Source organism: Nymphaea colorata, chromosome 5, assembly GCF_008831285.2.
Source record: "Nymphaea colorata isolate Beijing-Zhang1983 chromosome 5, ASM883128v2, whole genome shotgun sequence".
In the NCBI taxonomy this organism is placed as follows: Eukaryota; Viridiplantae; Streptophyta; class Magnoliopsida; order Nymphaeales; family Nymphaeaceae; genus Nymphaea; species Nymphaea colorata.
This window is the reverse complement of record NC_045142.1, coordinates 5,001,688-5,020,566: the sequence shown is the minus strand read 5'-3', so window position 1 is coordinate 5,020,566 and position 18,879 is coordinate 5,001,688. Positions and strand designations below refer to the sequence as shown.

The 18,879-nt window shown below is 38.4% G+C and overlaps 1 protein-coding gene and 1 long non-coding RNA gene across 5 annotated transcripts in view; one reads left to right on the top strand and one right to left on the bottom strand.

The window, feature by feature from the left end:
- The window catches only part of LOC116254078 (probable LRR receptor-like serine/threonine-protein kinase At1g51810), a 103,928-nt gene that overhangs the window by 53,666 nt on the left and 31,383 nt on the right, over nucleotides 1-18,879 (top strand). The window lies entirely within an intron of this gene.
- LOC116254514 (uncharacterized) lies at nucleotides 11,984-15,065 on the bottom strand. 3 transcript variants are annotated; one of them, XR_004172701.2, is made up of 3 exons: nucleotides 13,532-15,065; nucleotides 12,420-12,567; nucleotides 11,984-12,246 (listed from the first exon to the last, which is right to left on the bottom strand). It is a non-coding gene; the product is annotated as an uncharacterized LOC116254514 (long non-coding RNA). The 3 variants fall into 3 exon arrangements; XR_004172700.2 differs by having other exon boundaries at nucleotides 12,420-13,797; nucleotides 13,988-15,065; XR_007573431.1 differs by having other exon boundaries at nucleotides 12,420-15,065.

Sequence of the window (18,879 nt, the reverse complement as noted above, 5' to 3'; positions counted from 1 at the left end):
CAGCACCTTCCATTGTCTGGCGTCTCCAATGTTGTAAAGTGTTTGGTGGTCGATCGTCTTCTACATCTACACAGCCTGATCTTCCCCATCGGGTTGAAATTGTTGAGCACAAGAATAGAACCTCAATCCTAACCTTCAGTCCCTCCATATCTTGGGAAAACAAAATTGAGTAATTATAATTTTTTAGAACTTTTAATTTGGGCCCCGTAAAAATATAAAAAAATATATGTTTTGCATCAACATATTCTTAAAATCATATGAATAATACCTTAAACATCACATTTAAACAACCTGATTTTTGTCCTAATGGTTTCTACCAATTTTTCTCTATATATATATATTAGAAGATCCAAGATCCAACGCTACTTGGATCCTGGTTTAGGTTGGATAAACTCATAGTGTAAGCTCAATTGAAATTGTTTCCAACGCATGCAAGTAGTTCATGTTTTTAACATGGAAAGATACATTTCCACGGAAAGAGGATCCCAGTCAAATCCTTCTTCCAAGTGCTGGACTCTATTAAGGTCTGGACCAGCCGTACGCAGTTCTGGTCCAATCACTTTTATTTATGTCATTTTAGAAGAGATGGCAATGAGGATAAGGGAGCTCACATTGGTGGCCACCAGTACGCTGCTAAAATTTCTTAGTGTTACTACAAGCACACAGGATCAATAATCGTCAAACGGCAGGGGACTTCCGCTAGGTCGCTTACTGTAGAATATTTTTGAAAAATGTCATTACTATGAATTTCGTGTATTACAGAAGCACGCCTCAAGGCGAAAAAAAAAAAAAAAATCCCCACCGGACTTCTTTATAGTCACACCTTGCCAAGAAGAATTGCTTCAGCTTCTGAAGTATCCTCATTGCGAAACTTGCCCACATTGATCATCCATCGTCTTACGATGGGCTCAAGATTCCTGCTCCTTTTTGGCTTATGCATTGCAATCCAAATTTTCTCCGGATTTTCGGATAAACGTAAGCGTTCTCCTGATCTCACGTCCGGCTCGTTTTCTTTTATTCCTTGATCAATGAATACACATGTCCACAAGTATGGTCCGCATAATCAGTGGCGCTTTTAGTTTCTCCTCTAGATATAACAACAAACACAACCCGCTCTGTACATTTCGCTCATCGGCTTCTCCCTCTACATATCTGTAACAAATTTTTTTTTTTCAAAAGTGGCTCGTTTTTGGAGATCAATACAGCTTGCAATACAAGGCATGATAACCGGTGAGTTTTCTAATTAATTTGTTTCCTGCCAGTGTTCTTGAGCCTTGACTGTGGAGGAACTGCCAACCACACCGACCGGTTGGGCATCGATTGGGTAGGCGACGACGGTTACATTAAGACAGGGAAAGCTACGCAAGTCCAGAATCTTGGTAAATACAGCCAAGAGTTCAACAGCCTCCGCTACTTTCCCTCTCAAAAGAAGAGCTGCTACGTAATCCGAGGCGTCGTGAGGGGAAGAAAGCACATGATTCGGGCGTCCTTCTTCTATGGCAACTATAACCAGAAGTCATCGCCACCATCCTTCGATCTCCAATTCGATGGGAACTCTTGGATGAATGTGAACACTTCATCCGGCGGCTCCCTTTCTTGGGAAGTGATATATGCACCCAAGAGGGACAACATCACCGTCTGTGTTGCTCGGACGTCGCCCCAACATATACCCTTCATCTCCACTCTTGAAATTAGGGAACTTGATCCGAGGATGTACAACACGGACGGCACGGAAGACGCTCTTCTACAGTGGAAGAGGACAGCCTTCGGAGCGAAGGACATCGTAAGGTAAGACGAGGAGTTAGTATACGTTAATATTGGAGAGCTAGCTAAATTTTGGAGAGCTAGCGAAGGACATCGTAACACTTCATCCAGCCGCTCTGCCCCATTTCACTTTTCTTTAAAGCCACGACCCCCAAGGTCAAAAGCAACATCAAGCTTGCTTCGATGGCAGGATCCGACTCATCGATGACAATCAAGCTGCAGTATCCAAAAAATTGCTTGTGCAGGACAATCACCTTTGCTAGTCCTCCGTTGCCAACTTTCCAAATTTCCACGGTTGGATTTAATCACATTCAGATCATGGCTGGCATGAGATTCTTCTCAACCATCAGTTCAAAACCCAGGATTCTGAGAATATGTGCCCATCCCTTGCCCCTGCAGCGAACACCACGCAAGAAGTCACCCTCTTCGTTTTTATGGGACCCGCAAACCGCCTCGAATCCTGTACCACCCATGCTGCAACGTAAATACTATAAGTGTTACCTCTTGCAAACGATCATTTGGCTGAATATATTCTAGTCTGAATCTACACTTTCCACTCCTTCCATATCCATTTGTTTCATATTCAGCATAAGGAACGGTATTGTTCTTTACAACATCCCCGTAGGCCGTAGCTGAGCCAGCATGGTAGCATGTCATTTTTGAAAACCAAAAACTTCATTGGTGTTTTCGTTTCCTCCTTTCCAAATCAGCCTCGCTATAATACTATAGAAGCATTTCCCAAGATTGACCACCATTTCCTCCATATTTTGCATTTTTACCACCATAAAAGTCCCTGCTTAAGTCCTTCAGCTTTTGGGATACTCTGTTTAAATTTTGAGGCAATAAATTTCCAACATTTTTTTAAAAATAGGGCTCTCAAGAAACAAATGACCTTCAACTTCCATGCTTTTGAGGCACAGGTTGTTGGTGTATGGAAGTTGATCCATACTGAACACTCATTTGTAATACCGCCGCTTGTTCCACACTCATTTGAGGCACAGGTGTATGGAAGTTGATACTGGACACTCATTTGTAATCCTGTAAGGGCATATATGTCATTTTATACAAATACGGGTTTGCCCTAATCCTTATGTTTTGAGGATGGCTGCCGCTTGAGTGTGTCTGTTCTGTGTGTTCATAGAAGAGAGTGAATACAAGAGATCTGTGTGACCGTGGACGTAGGAGATTATTGCTCCGAACCACGTAAATCGTTGTCTTCTTCCTAGTTGCTTCTAACCCCCTCTTGAGAGTGCGTGAGGAGAGTTTATTGTTGTTGTTCGTAACAACTGGTATCAGAGCTCGGTTCGTTCGAGGAAGGAACAATGGCGCTGGAAGAAGGAAAGGTCAGAATCGAGAAGTTCGACGGTAAAGACTTCGGATTCTGGAAGATGCAGATCGAGGACTACTTGTATCAGAAGAAACTGCATGAACCACTCATGGGAGCGAAACCTGCAACAATGGCTGATGCAGATTGGCAGTTGCTGGATAGACAAGCCCTTGGAGTCATCCGGTTGACGCTGGCCAGAAACGTCGCCTTCAACATTGTTAACGAGAAAACGACAGCAAGTCTGATGAAGACGCTAACAGATATGTACGAAAAACCCTCTGCTTCAAATAAGGTATATCTGATGCGTCGATTATTTAATTTGAAAATGGCTGAAGGTGCCTCTGTTACGGATCACGTAAATGAGTTCAATGTTATTACTTCTCAATTATGTTCTGTTGATATTAAGTTTGATGATGAGGTTCAAGCCTTAATTTTACTGTCATCTCTACCGGAGAGTTGGAGTGCCACTGTGACCACCGTGAGTAGTTCATCGGGGTCAAGCAAATTGAAGTTCAGTGGTGTTCGAGATTTAATAATTAGTGAGGACATTCGCAGAAGAGAGGCAGGAGAGCCCCTCGGTTCTGCCCTAAATGTTCAAAATAGGGGCAGAACTAATCAACGTTACCAAGAGCACGGAAGGTCCAAATCTAAAGGAAGGAGTCAATCCAAACCTCGAAGTGATGGCTGTTGGAACTGTGGTAAGCCAGGACACCGGAAAAGAGATTGCAGGTTGTTGAAGAAGAAGAACCCAAATCGTGAAGATGATTCAGCAAATGCAGCAACAGAAGATATAGCTGATGCACTTGCCTTGAGTGTACACAGCTCTATAGAGTCTTGGATTTTAGACTCTGGCGCATCCTTTCATTCAACGTATTCTAATGAAAATATGCATAACTATGTTGCAGGAAAATTTGGTAGAGTATACCTTGTAGATGATGAACCTCTGGATATTGTAGGGAAAGGTGAGGTTCACATTAAAATGCAGAATGGGCATGTATGGAAGTTAAAAGATGTCAGACATGTCCCAGGGTTGAAGAGGAATCTCATCTTGGTCGGACAGTTAGACGACGAAGGCTATGTTATTACCTTTGTTGGCGGATCTTGGAAGATAACCAAAGGTGCTATGGTTATAGCACGAGGTCACAAACTTGGCACTTTGTACATGACTGCAGATGTGAATGACACAGTGACTGTGGCGAAATGTGAGAATAAATCATTGTTGTGGCATTACAGGCTTGGGCATATGAGTGAAAAGGGAATGAAAATCATGACAACAAATAACAAGTTGCATGACTTGAAATCTGTAGACATTGGGCTATGTGAAGACTGTGTTTTCGGAAAACAGAAAATGATCACTTTCTCCAAAGTTGGACGGCCTCCAAAGAAGGAAAAGCTAGAGTTGGTGCATACTGATGTTTGGGGACCAGCCCCAGTTCGTTCTCTTAGAGGATCCCTATACTATGTCACATTCATTGATGATTGTACAAGGAATGTATGGGTTTACTTTCTCAAACATAAATCTAACGTGTTTACTGTTTTCAAAAGGTTGAAAGCAGAAGTAGAAAATCAGACCGGAAAGAAGATTAAATGTCTGCGGTCAGATAATGGAGGTGAGTATGACAGCAAAGAGTTTAAAAATTTTTGTGCAGATCATGGGATTCGAACACAAAGAACGGTCCCTAAAAAGCCACGACAAAATGGGGTTGCTGAAAGAATGAACAGAACCCTTTGTGAAAAAGCAAGAAGCATGAGACTGCATTCAGGCTTACCAAAGATGTTTTGGGCGGATGCAATCAGTATAGCTGCATACTTGATAAATCGTGGGCCTTCTGTTCCTTTGGACTATGGAATACCTGAAGAAGCCTAGACCGGCAAGGAGATAAATCTTGCACACTTAAGAGTTTTCGGTTGTGTTTCTTACATAAATATAGACTCGGATAAAAGGGATAAATTAGATCCTAAGTCCAGGAAATGTTATTTCATTGGTTATGGAAATGATGAGTTTGGGTATCGCTTTTGGGATGATAAAGCGAAGAAAATTATTAGACATAATGATGTAGTGTTTAATGAGATGGTTTTGTACAAAGACAATGATAGTCTTATGTCTGAGAAGAATGAACATCATGACACAAGTGAAGACATTGTAGAACTTCAAGATGTCTCTGAAGATGATGTTGCAATTAAGAGTCAATATGGAAACAGTCAGATGGAACAAGAAGCAAGCACATCCCAACCTCCATTAAGGAGATCAAGTAGAAGGCCAAAACCAAATCGAAGGTATTCTCCTTACTTACATTACTTGTTGTTAACTGATGCTGGAGAACCCGAGTGTTTTGATGAAGCAATGCAGGTTACAGATTCTGTTAAGTAGGAGTTAGCTATGAAAGAGGAGATGGACTCTCTACATGCTAACAGAATGTGGATATTAACTGAGCTTCCTTGTGGGAAGAAGGCATTGCAAAACAAATGGGTATACATGATTAAAGAAGAAGCATATGGAAGAAAAAAGTATAAAGCAAGGTTAGTAGTGAAAGGTTTTCGACAGAAAGAGGGTATAGATTATACAGAAATTTTCTCTCCTGTTGTAAAACTAACTACTATAAGATTGGTATTGAGTTTAGTTACAGCTGAAAATTTATATTTAGAGCAACTAGATGTAAAGACTGCATTCCTTAATGGGGATTTGGAGGAAGATATTTATATGGTGCAACCTGAAGGCTTTCAAGTATTAGAAAATGAAAGTCTTGTATGCAAGTTAGAGAAGAGTCTCTATAGTTTAAAACAAGCACCGAGACAGTGGTACAAAAAGTTTGATAACTTCATGGGGAGAAATGCTTTTAAGAAGTGTGATATGGATCACTGTTGTTATTTTAAGAACCTTGATAGTTGTTATATCATTTTACTATAATATGTGGATGATATGCTTATTGCAGGCTCAAATTTGCAAGAGATTAATTCTCTAAAAGAACAACTATCAAAGGAGTTTGAAATGAAAGATCTAGGCGCTGCGAAACAAATCCTTGGGATGAGAATTAGTCGGGACAGTAAGACAGGTACCTTAAATTTGTCTCAACAAAATTATATTGAGAAGATCTTGTGCAGGTTTAAGATGCAAGATGCTAAACCTATTAGTACGCCGCTTGCTAGTCATTTCAAACTGTCCAAGGATTTGTCACCCAAGACAGATGAAGAACATGAAGAAATGTCAAAGATTTCATATGCTTGAGCAGTGGGTAGCTTGATGTATGCTATGGTATGCACTAGACCAGACATAGCACAAGCAGTGGGAGCAGTGAGCAGATACATGGCTGAACCTGGAAAGAAACATTGGGAGGCTGTGAAGTGGATATTACGTTATTTGAAAGGAACTTTAGGTATGAGCCTTTGTTTTAAGAAAAACGAATTACTTTTGCATGGCTTTGTGGATGCAGATTTGAGTGGTGATCTTGACAGTAGGAGAAGTACTACCGGGTACATTTATACCCTAGGAGGAACCTGTGTCAGTTGGGTTTCACAGCTTCAAAAGGTTGTTGCGCTGTCTACCACAGAAGCTGAATATATTGCAGTTACAGAAGCTAGCAAAGAGATGATCTGGCTAAAGACTATTCTAAAAGAATTGCATGTGAAGGAAGATAAGAGTGTTCTTTCTTGTGACAGTCAAAGTGCAATTCATTTAGCCAAGAATCCAGTGTTCCATGCTAGAACAAAGCACATTGAATTGAAGTATCATTTCATTAGAGATTTGTTGAAAGAGAAGATACTATCTCTTGAAAAGATTCGTGGAACAGAGAATCCTGCAGACATGTTGACAAAGCCAGTGACTGCTGAGAAGTTGAGGTTATGTTTAACCTCAGTTTGTCTCCAAGGTTGATTGATGATGAGACGTTGCACAGGTTGAGTATGTGATGTACTAGCACTTGGTTGGATCAAATTCCAAGTGGGAGATTGTTGGTGTATGGAAGTTGATCAAATTCCTGTAAGGGCATATATGTCATTTTGTACAAATGCGGGTTTGCCCTAATCCTTATGTTTTGAGGATGGCCGCCGCTTGAGTGTGTCTGTTCTGTGTGTTCATAGAAGAGAGAGAATACAAGAGATCTGTGTGACCGTGGACGTAGGAGATTATTGCTCCGAACCACGTAAATCGTTGTCTTCTTCCTTGTTGCTTCTAACCCCCTCTTGAGAGTGCGTGAGGAGAGTTTATTGTTGTTGTTCCTAACACAGGTTGCCATATGAAAGCCCAGTTTTTTTAGCCTATCGTCAGTGACAAGTTTTCTTTACAGCCAATCTGAAGTCTGTAATGCTCAGGGAATACCCTTATGTGAACCATAGGTAGCTTCTGGACCCATATTTCTGTATTTTTATGACTTCTTGTGGTGTCCCACATGGACTTCTTGGTCATACAAATGGCAGTGTGACAGGCCCATACGAGCGGGTCAACATGTTCTGGGTCTGGAGTCACATTCCTATCGGCTGATTTGATATCAGCAAACATGTTGAGAGGCGCATGATCACCCCCCAAAATACTACTAGGATTAACAAAATTGGCGTCTACACCGCACTTGCCGTTGGGCCCATTAGTCCCGACAGACCTTAATATTCTGTCCATCTTTAACCTGCCATAAAATTCAATGCTGAAATGATGTCTTTCCATACCACTGAATAGTGTGGAACGAGACTGACGCTCCATATGCCACGACAAAAATTGTACTTCCTCCTCACGTAGCAGAGCAAGCCCATCCATTGCCAGGCGTGAGCACCCTGCAGGCTAAATGAGTCAAACATGTTTTATTGACTTCCTTTAGTTCATGCAGTCCAACCCCTCCTTCGTTCTTCGGAAGACGGAGTTTCTTCCAGTTTACCTGCTGGTCTCTTGACCTCGTGACACCAACGCCACCCATCCCAAAAACAAAAAAAGACTTTCCACTCTATTGCTGAATTTCGACGGTAGCAAGCTGATCATGGCCCAATATTGGGGGATGGAGATTAAAACATACTTAGCTAATCAAACCCGCCCCACAAAAGAGTGGAGTTTGCATTTCCAGGAAGATAGCTCTTCCTCTATTCTCATTAACAGGTGACACTTGCCATCAATAATGCGTCAGTTTTGAAGTAGCACCCCCAAGTATGTTATTGGGAGTTTCCCACTTTCCACCCCAATAACCCAGTAGCTTCATCTAATTTGGTGACTGTCAGGTTGAATCCAATGACAGAACTTTTCTACTTATTAACTGCAAGGCCCGAGCATCTGTCAAATTCAGGTATTATATTCACCATCATTCTCACCAATCTCCTTGGGTAAGCTGAAAAAGGCACAAAGTCATCGGCATAAAATACAGTGTTTGTACCATCACGATACTTACCAACTAAAGGCAGTTTTATGCTATTGTTCTGGATTGCTAACATCAACTGCGAATGGACATCTCTGCAACAATGAGAAAAACATAAGGGGAAACTAGTTCACCTTGTCTAAGTCCCCCATCACGATACTTACCGACTAAAGGCAGTTTTATGCTATTGTTCCGGATTGACAACATCAAGTTCGAATGAACATCTCTGCACCAATGAGAAAAAAGAAGTTGAAAGTAGTTCACCTTGTCTAAGTCCCCTTTGAGAGTGGAACCATTCACCTTCTTTTCTGTTAAGAATTACGGCCGTAGATACTCACCTCAAAATCACTATGATTATCTGAATTCATCAGGATCAAACTCAAGCATGTCAAGGGTATTTTCAAGGAAGGAGTATGGAGTAGGCACTCATAATGTCAGTTTTCTCTTCCATTTTGCATCCTTCAGCTATAATAACTGTGGCTGTATTTTACCTTCTGCCCTTAACTGATTCAAAAAAGAATTTTGTGTTTGAGTTACCCTCTTTCAACCTGTAGACTTTTGACACCAACACTGCTCCTCCTTAGTTAAGATCTTGCCTAGCTGTCGTTTAAGATCTATTTCTTCTGGATTGCCTCCGCATTTCCTCTCTGCCTGCAAGTTTTAATTTTGTCTTCAAAACCTCTCATGTAATGTCAGGACCAGCACCCAATGCTATCCTTGATTATGTCAACCTTCTTTTTCTCAATAGTTCAAATTATGTGCCTATATTCCTCATCTTCCAGCCAGAAGTTATAGAACAAAAAACACTTTCTACCTAAGTCACTTGAGTATTTCAATAGGGTCTACTTACCCGTGTTACCGTACCCATACCCAAGATTGGTACTTAGACACACTTGAGTCCTGTTTAAATCAAAACCAATCCAACTACCTAATTTTAAGTGATTTAGTTTAAAGTTATGTGTCTGTACCCCTATCTCCATACCCATACCTGAATCGTACCCGTACCTATGTGACTTAGCTTTCTACCATTAAAACTCCAAGTTCCCTTACTAGCCATTAGTAGCAATGGATTGTGAATAAAGCAGGTTCCAAAGGTATGGTTAGCTCATTTGGCGGGTATAACATATCTAAATAAGGAGAAAGACACAAAACAGAGAAACGCACAAAGCAATGAAATTTTCTTCATCAGGTTCTCTTCCTTATTCCTATTATTAGTCCATGTGTATTTGCAGACTACTAGGTACTTCATTCAGATTACAGTAATTGATAAAACTCACAAATAATAGACAAGCAGCAGGACCCCTTACTATATGTAATAACTAGGAAAAGCATAAGCAATTTATTCACACCATCAGCTGGCATCTTGCAATTTCGGGTGAGCGAGAGGCTAATCCCATCGCCTGATACAAAAGTAATGTCGGGGAATATCTGTCCAGACAAGATTTAAGCTCCTGCCTTGAATTCCTTCTCACAAACCCTCTTAACATTTTAGCTGGAGATCTTCATCAGGCAGGATAAATTCCCACCCCAGATGCTAAGTTTCCTTACTATTGCCTGTTGCCATCTCACTCATATCGGCCTCTGGTTCCACCATGGTAATGGCTATATCAGCACCTCCCCCAGGGCCTATCGTCATCTGCTGAGAGGTGTCGTATTGCTTAGGATCATCCATGTCGCCCTAATCTACTTTCTTTCTTCTTGAATTTCTATCGGTCGAAATCTCCATAAGAGCTTTCAGAGAGTGCTTTGATGTTGCCCTACATTGAACTAGTTGGCATCCTTATATATAGTTAAGGACAGGTTTCTTCGAGTTTGTAGATTCCTTCTTAACAAATATGTTCTGGATCCACCACGAACAGGATCATTTACTTGATTTTTTTGCAAGTTCCTCTAATGGCTTGCTAAACCTTAGACAACAAGCTTGGAGTCAGCCAGTTGTCGTCTTCCTTGAAATCTTTCTAATTAGTTGACTCCCTTTTTGGGTTAGACAAAGACTGGTTTGCATATTGATTGCTTATCCAAGGCGCTTCACGTGAAGACCCTGTATTGTTCAATGGAGCTCGCTTATGCACTATATAGGGTCGCTTATGCACTATATAAGGTCGAGCCACCTAGAGATTGTCAGTAGCATTAGGGCATTCAGCATTACAGTGTTCTTCTTCGTTAAACAAGAGACTGAATCTGTTCCTTCTCATTTCCAAGCTCGCCCACCCTGTTTGTGGTTTACGCTAAGGTGTCTTTACTAGTTTAACTTTCGAACAACCACCTTGATCTGTTGCCACAACTTCAGTGCTGTCTTGACAACTGCTACAAGGTTCAGTACAATGAGTAGTGGAGCCATATGGTGAACAGAATTTCCACCTTGGCTTTAAATTTCACCATTTGCAAGTAGCTCCTTCTTTCTTCAAAAACTGTCTACACTTCCCAGACTAGCATATTACCCAGCCGAACATTGAATAAGATCTTTGCAAAGCCACCCTATCCATCTTCATTGTGTATTGATCCATCCCAACATAAGGGGCATCCCCATAAAGGAACCGAGCTCATCAAAGGCCCTCTCCTTCCATCGTTCTCTTGCTAGTTCTGCAAAATATACCCATATACGAACACTGGAAGTTGCCACAACTTGTCATCTCCATCCTTGGGTACCATCCATTTACAATAAGTAATCTACCGCTCACTTGGAGCTGAAGTAGGAGTTGAGGCATGGGTAGAGGGGATTTGAGATGATGGTGGTGGGTGATTTGAGAGGGAGTTGGTTGTGGTAGGTAGCATAGGTAAAACAATTGGTAGCGGTATGGTGGTACTGTTGGGATCATGAAGTGGTTTTGGTTGTTCATGAAATGGAAAGTCTGACTCATTGAACACAACGTTTAAGCTAACGATGATTTTGGAATTTTGGAGGTTGTAACAAAGATAACCCTTGTGAACATTTGAGTATCCAAGAAAGACATGTTTGGAGAACTTAGGTTGAAGCTTGTGATGATGATAAGGTTGTAAGTTTGGGTATGCGGCACAGCCAAACACTCGCAAGTAATTTATAGTTTGGAGATTTTTGGAATAAAATTTCAAACGGGGACTAGCCTTTGAGACCTGTTGTAGGGACACGGTTCAATACATATGTTGTTGTGCTAAATGCATAAGTCCAGAGTTCCGCTGGAATGCCTCCATGTTTAAGAAAAGAAAGACCTGTTTTCACAATTGTGTGATGCTTCCTTTCAGCTGTGTCATTCTGTTCATGCATATAAGGGCAAGAAATTTTTCTTTCAATACCATGTTATTGAAAAAATTTGTTAAGCGCTGCATACTCACCATCACCGTTAGATTGGAAAAATTCAATTTTTGAATCAAAAATATTTTCAACTTTCACCTTGAACGCTTTAAAAGCCTTTTCAACGTCAGACTTGTATGCCAAAAAATAAATCCATGTATACTTCAAGTATTCATCTATAAATGAGACAGTATCGATATCTGTCATTGCTAATCATAGGCGCAGGACCCCATAGATCCGAACAAGTGGTTTAATAGCTTTGTGATCAGATGGAGTAAATGGAAGAGCATGTGATTTTTCAGATTGACAAGCATATCAAAAATTATTCTTTTTGACATCATTCTCAAAAGGAAGTTTAAATTGTCTCAAAATAAAATGAACATTATTCAAAGCAGTGTGTCCAAGTCTAGCATGCCATCTACTAATAGTAGTTCATTCTTCATAGAGTGCCACCTTCTTTGTTTATGCTGATTGCTTTCTGGTTGAGAGAGTTGGAGGCGATAGAGACCGTTGTTACTCCTTCCTTATAGGATCACCACCCCTGTACGTTGGTCCTTCACCACACAATAATTTGTAGAAAATTCAAACACAACTTGATTATCTTTGCAAAATTTATTCATAGATAATAGATTATGAACCATTTTTGGAGCATGAAGAATATCTCATAGAGCAACAGTAGATTTAGGAAGATGAAAAAGAGCTGACCCAATGTTTTGAATACACACACCTGATCCGTCCCCAACCTTAACAGTGTCGTTGCCTTCATAAGGTTCATGAATTGTCATCGATCCAAGAGAATTGGTGATGTGATGAGTTGCTCCTATGTCAGGGATCCAATTTGCGTCATTTAACATCTGAGAAGTAGAGTGATATACCTGTGCATTTGGGGATGATGATGTATTCAAGTTGGGTGTTGCTCCAGTGTGATCTTTCCTTGTTAACTTAAAGCAATTCTTGGCACTGTGGCCCAATTTATAACAAAACTAACAGATAATACGTTTTCTTCCATAAAGCAATTCTTGGCACTGTGGGCCAATTTATCACAAAACTGACAGATAATACGTTTTCTTCCACCATAATCAGATCTGCCACGTCCGAAATCATACCTGCATCGACCTCGGCTTATATTAAGCATTGAGGGCTGTCTAAAATTTTCCCTTCCTGCTGAATATGGTTGGGCATAATGCGCAGCAGGAGCAAATGTTTCATGATCAAGATCTTGTTCTTTGAGTTATGTTTCTTGTGTGAGAAGAAGGCCATGTAGATCACTGAGAGATATTGGAGCTACGCGAGTGGTCAGAGAGGTTTTGAAGGCTGAGTATTCGCGAGGAAGGCATCTAAGGATATGCATAATTAAATTTTCCTCTTCTACAGGTTTTGAAGCAACAGCGAGATGATGTGCCAACATCTTGGCTTTATAGAAATAATCGTCCATAGTTAAGTTTCATTTGCCAGCCTTTGTAGTTGTTCCTTGAGTTGCATGATTATTGAGCGAGAATGGGCAGCATAGGACCTTTTAAGAGCATTCCAAACTTTATATGACGTCTTAAGTCCAAGAACCATTTCAAACAAAAAAGATATGATGCTACTTAAGAGAAGTTGGTCTTGTTTCATCCACATCACATACTCAGAATTAATGGACTGGATTTCCCATCACTACTAGTGATATATTGGTTTGGACATAGTTTAGAACCATCAATGAATCCAAGCAAATCATATGAACACAGTAGAGGTAGAAATTGCAACAATAGGACAGCAGATTGACATTTATTTCCAGTCAATCAAGTTGAGGGACGTCAACTCCCAAACCAAAATGAGAAAGAAAAACAGGGAACTCACAGGAGGTTGGCGGGAATTTCAGAAAACCTGCGGCACTTATAAATTTTGTAGCGCTTCAAAGGGTCATCCAAAAATTCTGAAAATTGTTCCAAAAAATACTAGACATCAACGTGAATCCAACGCCACCTTGCTCCACCTCTAGTTCATCTTCAGTGAAAAATGCTCTTCCTTGGAAGTCACGCCTGACTCCTAGAAACGCATTATTTGCTGGTTCTTGAGGGTCACAACAACAGTGGGTCATTCAAAAATTCATATCTCCTCAACGCCTGTTTCAAAAATTTTAAAATTTCAGGCAGTTCCAAAGAGCCCTAGCTCGACCTCTGCCGTCGTCGGAACTGACAGTACCAGCAGGCTTTGTGCCGGAGTCAGGCGCTGCCACTCCCTGTCTATTTACAGAAACAGGGGACACTTCAAGAAATTACAGATTATTCATGGAATCAGTAAAAAATCCCAAACCTTTTTTAGTTGATCTCCAGTGTCTTAGCAATCCAGTCGATCCTTGCTCAACTGCTAATGCCTTTCCAGCAACTAGCGCCAGGGATAAAAAGCACTGCCTCATATATTCTGTGTTGCTCTACCACCAAAGAGTGGGCCCAAAAATCACACGAAATTGATTCAAATCTTGTGTAATCAATAATAGAAATCAACTTCAAGCGACGATAACATGCAGATAAAAGGATAAACTGCAAGATTAATGCATCAAATTGCTGAAAAATCCCAAATTCAATGAAAAAATGAAGAACCAGTCACTGTGGCAGTGGAATGCCCTGTAGCACCGTGGATTTCTGCCCAAATCCGGCTGTGGTCGGTTTCTTCTTCAAAACAGCACCACAGCGTCTCAAAAAGATGTAGGAGAGTACCTTGGGTTTGGATGATTCTACTGCACTGGTCGTCCTTGCCTGATGCTGTCCGATTGACAGGATTTTCACCCTATATTAGGGTCTTGCGGTGGATGAGAGCTTTGATACCATGTTGGAAAACAAGCAAAGGTAAGAGGATGAAAACACTCAGAATTTTAACGTGGTTCTGAGTATGTTCTCCTACATCCCTTACTTTGTCATCGTTCACTGAGTATTTCCTCCTCAAACAGTTAACAGCCAGCCTCAGACTACGAAGCCTCACACACCAACACAGTCACTGCCTAACACCACTCCCCTTCCTCTGCCTGTCATCTTCTGATGCTATCGCTATTCAATGGACGAGGTCCGGTTACCGGTTGAAACCTGATCACTGGTCCGACGCCTGGTCACCGGCCGACGGTTTGGTCATTGCCCAAAGCACCACCGGAGAGAAATCGACAGAGGGATGGATCGGGCGGCTGAGAGGGATGCACAACCGGAGATTGAGGGGGATGCACCGCGGGGTTGCAGGGTTGGGAAGCGGGATGCACCGCCGGAGAGCAGGAATGGGAAAATGGACGCATTGCCGAAGATGCAGTGTCAAGCACAGGAGAAGGAGAGAGAAGGATGAGAGAGAGAGAAGACTGAGAGAGAATCCCAAGAGAGAGAGAGGGGGGAGAGATAGATGTAGGGATGTCAACAGATCTGAATTGCATGTAAAAAATCTGATATGGTTAGCAATTTGACATCCGATTGAGAAATCGGATCGGATTTGGAATACAGATTCAGATTCGGTTTTAAGTATCTTATCCGATCGGATATGGATTTGGATTCGGTTTTAAGTAAATATCTGATCGGATACTTAACCATCTTAACAAGTATATCTGATTCCTGAGTTGATATCTGAATCCGAATTACTGCTTGATATCTGATTCCGAACCGTGAGTTGATATCCGAATCTGAAACGCAAGTGCTGACATCCGAATCCGAACTTGAGATGGAAGTTGTGACCTATGATTGGTTAGGCAAAAGTTCTACCAAGCGCACCAATTTAAAATTATGACATAAAAAGGAAATAAACTGTATATGAATATATAATCTGATTAAGAGCATATGGTTTTTATAAAGTTGCATATAATAATAGTCATATAATTACTATACATAAAATTGAATTTAAAATATTTAAAACTATCTCATATAAAACTAATTAATTAATAATTAATATTATATTTAATTAAACGTTTTTGTGTAAACAAGAAAATTATTATAGTAAATGCATCAACTAAACAGAATATCTTGAATAATGTATTTATTTAATTAAAAATAATAATAAATAACTTCTGTCAAGAAATTTCAATAAAATTATTATTTTAAAAAATATGAAAATTAATCGCAAGTAGATATATTTAATATGAAAAAACTCTTGAACTCATAAAAAAGTTTTAATTTATGAAATTAAAAATTATTTACTTAATCAATCAAGCAAATCATTTTGTATAATCATATAGTATGTCCAAAAGTCTTAGGTATTTGATATATAACACAAAATTCACAAATTTGAAAACAAGAGCCTTTAACTATTAACCATTAGGAAAACAACAAATTGGTCGATTTAATAAACTATCTTACTTTTCATTGGAGTAATTATACAATTTTATGTAAAAAATAATTATTTTAATAAAGGTAAGAGGATTAATAAATTATTTGATATATTATTAAAAACACTTTTACTGGTGTAACACAAATTATTTCAATTAACTCAATAAAATGAGAAAAAATCATTAAATAATGTCTTATAATTCACACTAAGTGATCATCACAAAATAATAGTTTACTCAATTAAAATATGTTATTAGTTAAAATTAAACCAATTAATGTTCAATATTCATAATTTTTATAACGAAAGTATGAAAACTTCTTCACCGTGTATTTTAGCAGGAAATCTTAAGTAATATATTTATTTAATTAAAAATAATAATAATAACTTCATATTTTTTCCGCAAGTTTTTCATATGATGTGTATATTTTTTTCATAAGTTATTCATATGACATTTCATAGTTTTTTCATATTAATTGTGCATATTAGACATTGATTTGATTATTTTTAAATAATAACATATTTTGATGGAGTAAACTATTATTTAATGATAATCACTTATTGAAAATTATTAAATCAAGTGTGCTATATTGTTTCTTATTTAAGAAAAGACATTATGTAATGGTTTTTTCTAATTTCATTGAGTTAATTAAAAGACTCTTGCTTTATATATGTAAAATGAGTGTTTTAATGATGTCAAACTTTCATTCCTTCACATCCTCACTGACTTTTTGGGTTAGTCCTCTTAGCTTTATTGCAAGAAGTATTTTTTTTCATAAATTTGTATTATTTAATAATATCATATAATTTATTAAATCAACAAATTTATTGTTTTCCTACTAGTTAAAGGTTTTTGTTTTTAAATTTATGAATTATGTGTTATATATTAAATACCTAAGACTTTTGGACATATCATATGATTATACAAAATAATTTACTTGATTAATTAAATAAATAATTGATAATTTGATAAATAAAACTTTTTTATGAGTACAACAGCTGTTTCATATTAAATATATTTATTTGTGATTAATTTTCATATTTTAAAAAATACTCATTTTTTTGAAATTTATTTATACAAGTTTTTTTATTTAGTTTTAATTAAATAAATATATTATTTAAGATATCCTCTTTAGTTGATGCCTTAACTATAATAGTTTGTTTATTTACACAAAAATGTTTAAATACATAAATTATGAATTAATTAGTTTTATGTTGCTTTAAGTTAGACAGGGTATATGGTGACTATTTGACTATTATTATATGCAACTTTATAAAAGTCATTACCTCTTAATTTATGTTATACTCTCATATATAATTTATATTCTTCTTATATAATAAGTTTAAGTTGATCTATTTGGTTAGACCTTTTGCCCAACCATTCATAAGTCGCAAGTTCAAGGTTCGGATTCAGATATAACTTAAAATTCTGATTCTGATATAACTTAAAATTCGGATTCAGGTATAACTTAAAATTCGGATTGAATTCGGATATATTAAAATTTGGATTCGGATCGGATTTAAGTATAACTAAAAATTGGATCGGATTCGGATGTGGATTTTAAAGTCAGATTCAGATATGGTATAAAATTCTTATCATCTGAATTCAAATCCTAATCCGAATCTGATTATATGAATATCCAAAAATTCGGATATGATAAAAGGTTTATCGGATCCATTGATATCCTTAAATAGACGCTGGCCTGCTTTCAAAAGACTCGTGGCCCATTAACAAGTTTCTTTGTCTGATTCCTTTATTTATTTAATTTTAATTAATATTTGTTGCCCTTGTACGAGTGGCTGGCATGGAATGCATTTTCACTTCAGGAAAGGACAGGTATACAATTACTTCTTATTACTGCTTCGTCCGTGCCCCTTTTGGAAGGGGGAAGAAAGTAAGATGCAAATGGATTTCTTTTTTCTTCCTCACAAATTAATGCTTTCAAATAATTGCAAAAAGTTTGTTGCCTGCCACTGATCCTTACCGGCATAAGTGGCAGGCAATAAAAGAATAAAACTAACATGGTTAGTTCCCTAGGTGGTTGGGTACCATCAAATGCTATATGCAAACTAAATACATGGTTATTGTAAAATGAAAGTATGATATTGTTAATTGGGTAAAGGTATTTTATCCATATATAATACGGAATATGAATCTTTTTAATTTTCTTGTTTTTCCAGTATAAAAGGAAAGAACGTCACCGAAGGCAATCCAAGTCTCTCACTAAAAAATGGCAATCAAAGTCCTCCACCAATAGGCACGGTTATCTTACTTCTCATGCTAGTTGGCCACCTGCAGGGTGGAGTTAGAAATTATTTTATGAGGGGTCCTCAATTATTGTTTTCAAATTTTGATTAGGTTTAAAATATCATTTTTCAAAATTTTTATATATAATAAGAGAATTTATTTTAAATTTACATATAATTTTTTTAAAAAAAAATTTGAGGTGGGCCAAGATCCAAATGGGCCCTACCTTGGTTCTGCCCCTCGCACACCTTTGAAGTCAACATCCCAGGCCATGGCCAGCTAACGCTGTGATCGAGAATGAAGTATTTAAGTAAATTCATTCCTCAAGTGGCCTCAATAGGTTCCATATTATTTGATATGCTAATAGGAAGCTACCTTAGCTTTCTATCCTCTTCAACCGTACAGGCCAAGCCGCATCCTCGTGAAAAGCAGCAAAAGCATCCTTGCTCTACAAATAATATAATACGTGCTACTATATAAATGTTTTCTTTGCATGAACCATGTTTTACACCTTCTGCATGTCATCTGCTGTTGCTGATTGCCTAGGTGTGTTATATCTGTTATACATGAGTTCAGTTGACCCATGCATGTGTTTTAGGTCATTATGTGAATCCATTGCATTTGAATCTCACCCAACCTCTTAAAAATAGTATATACAATTCAT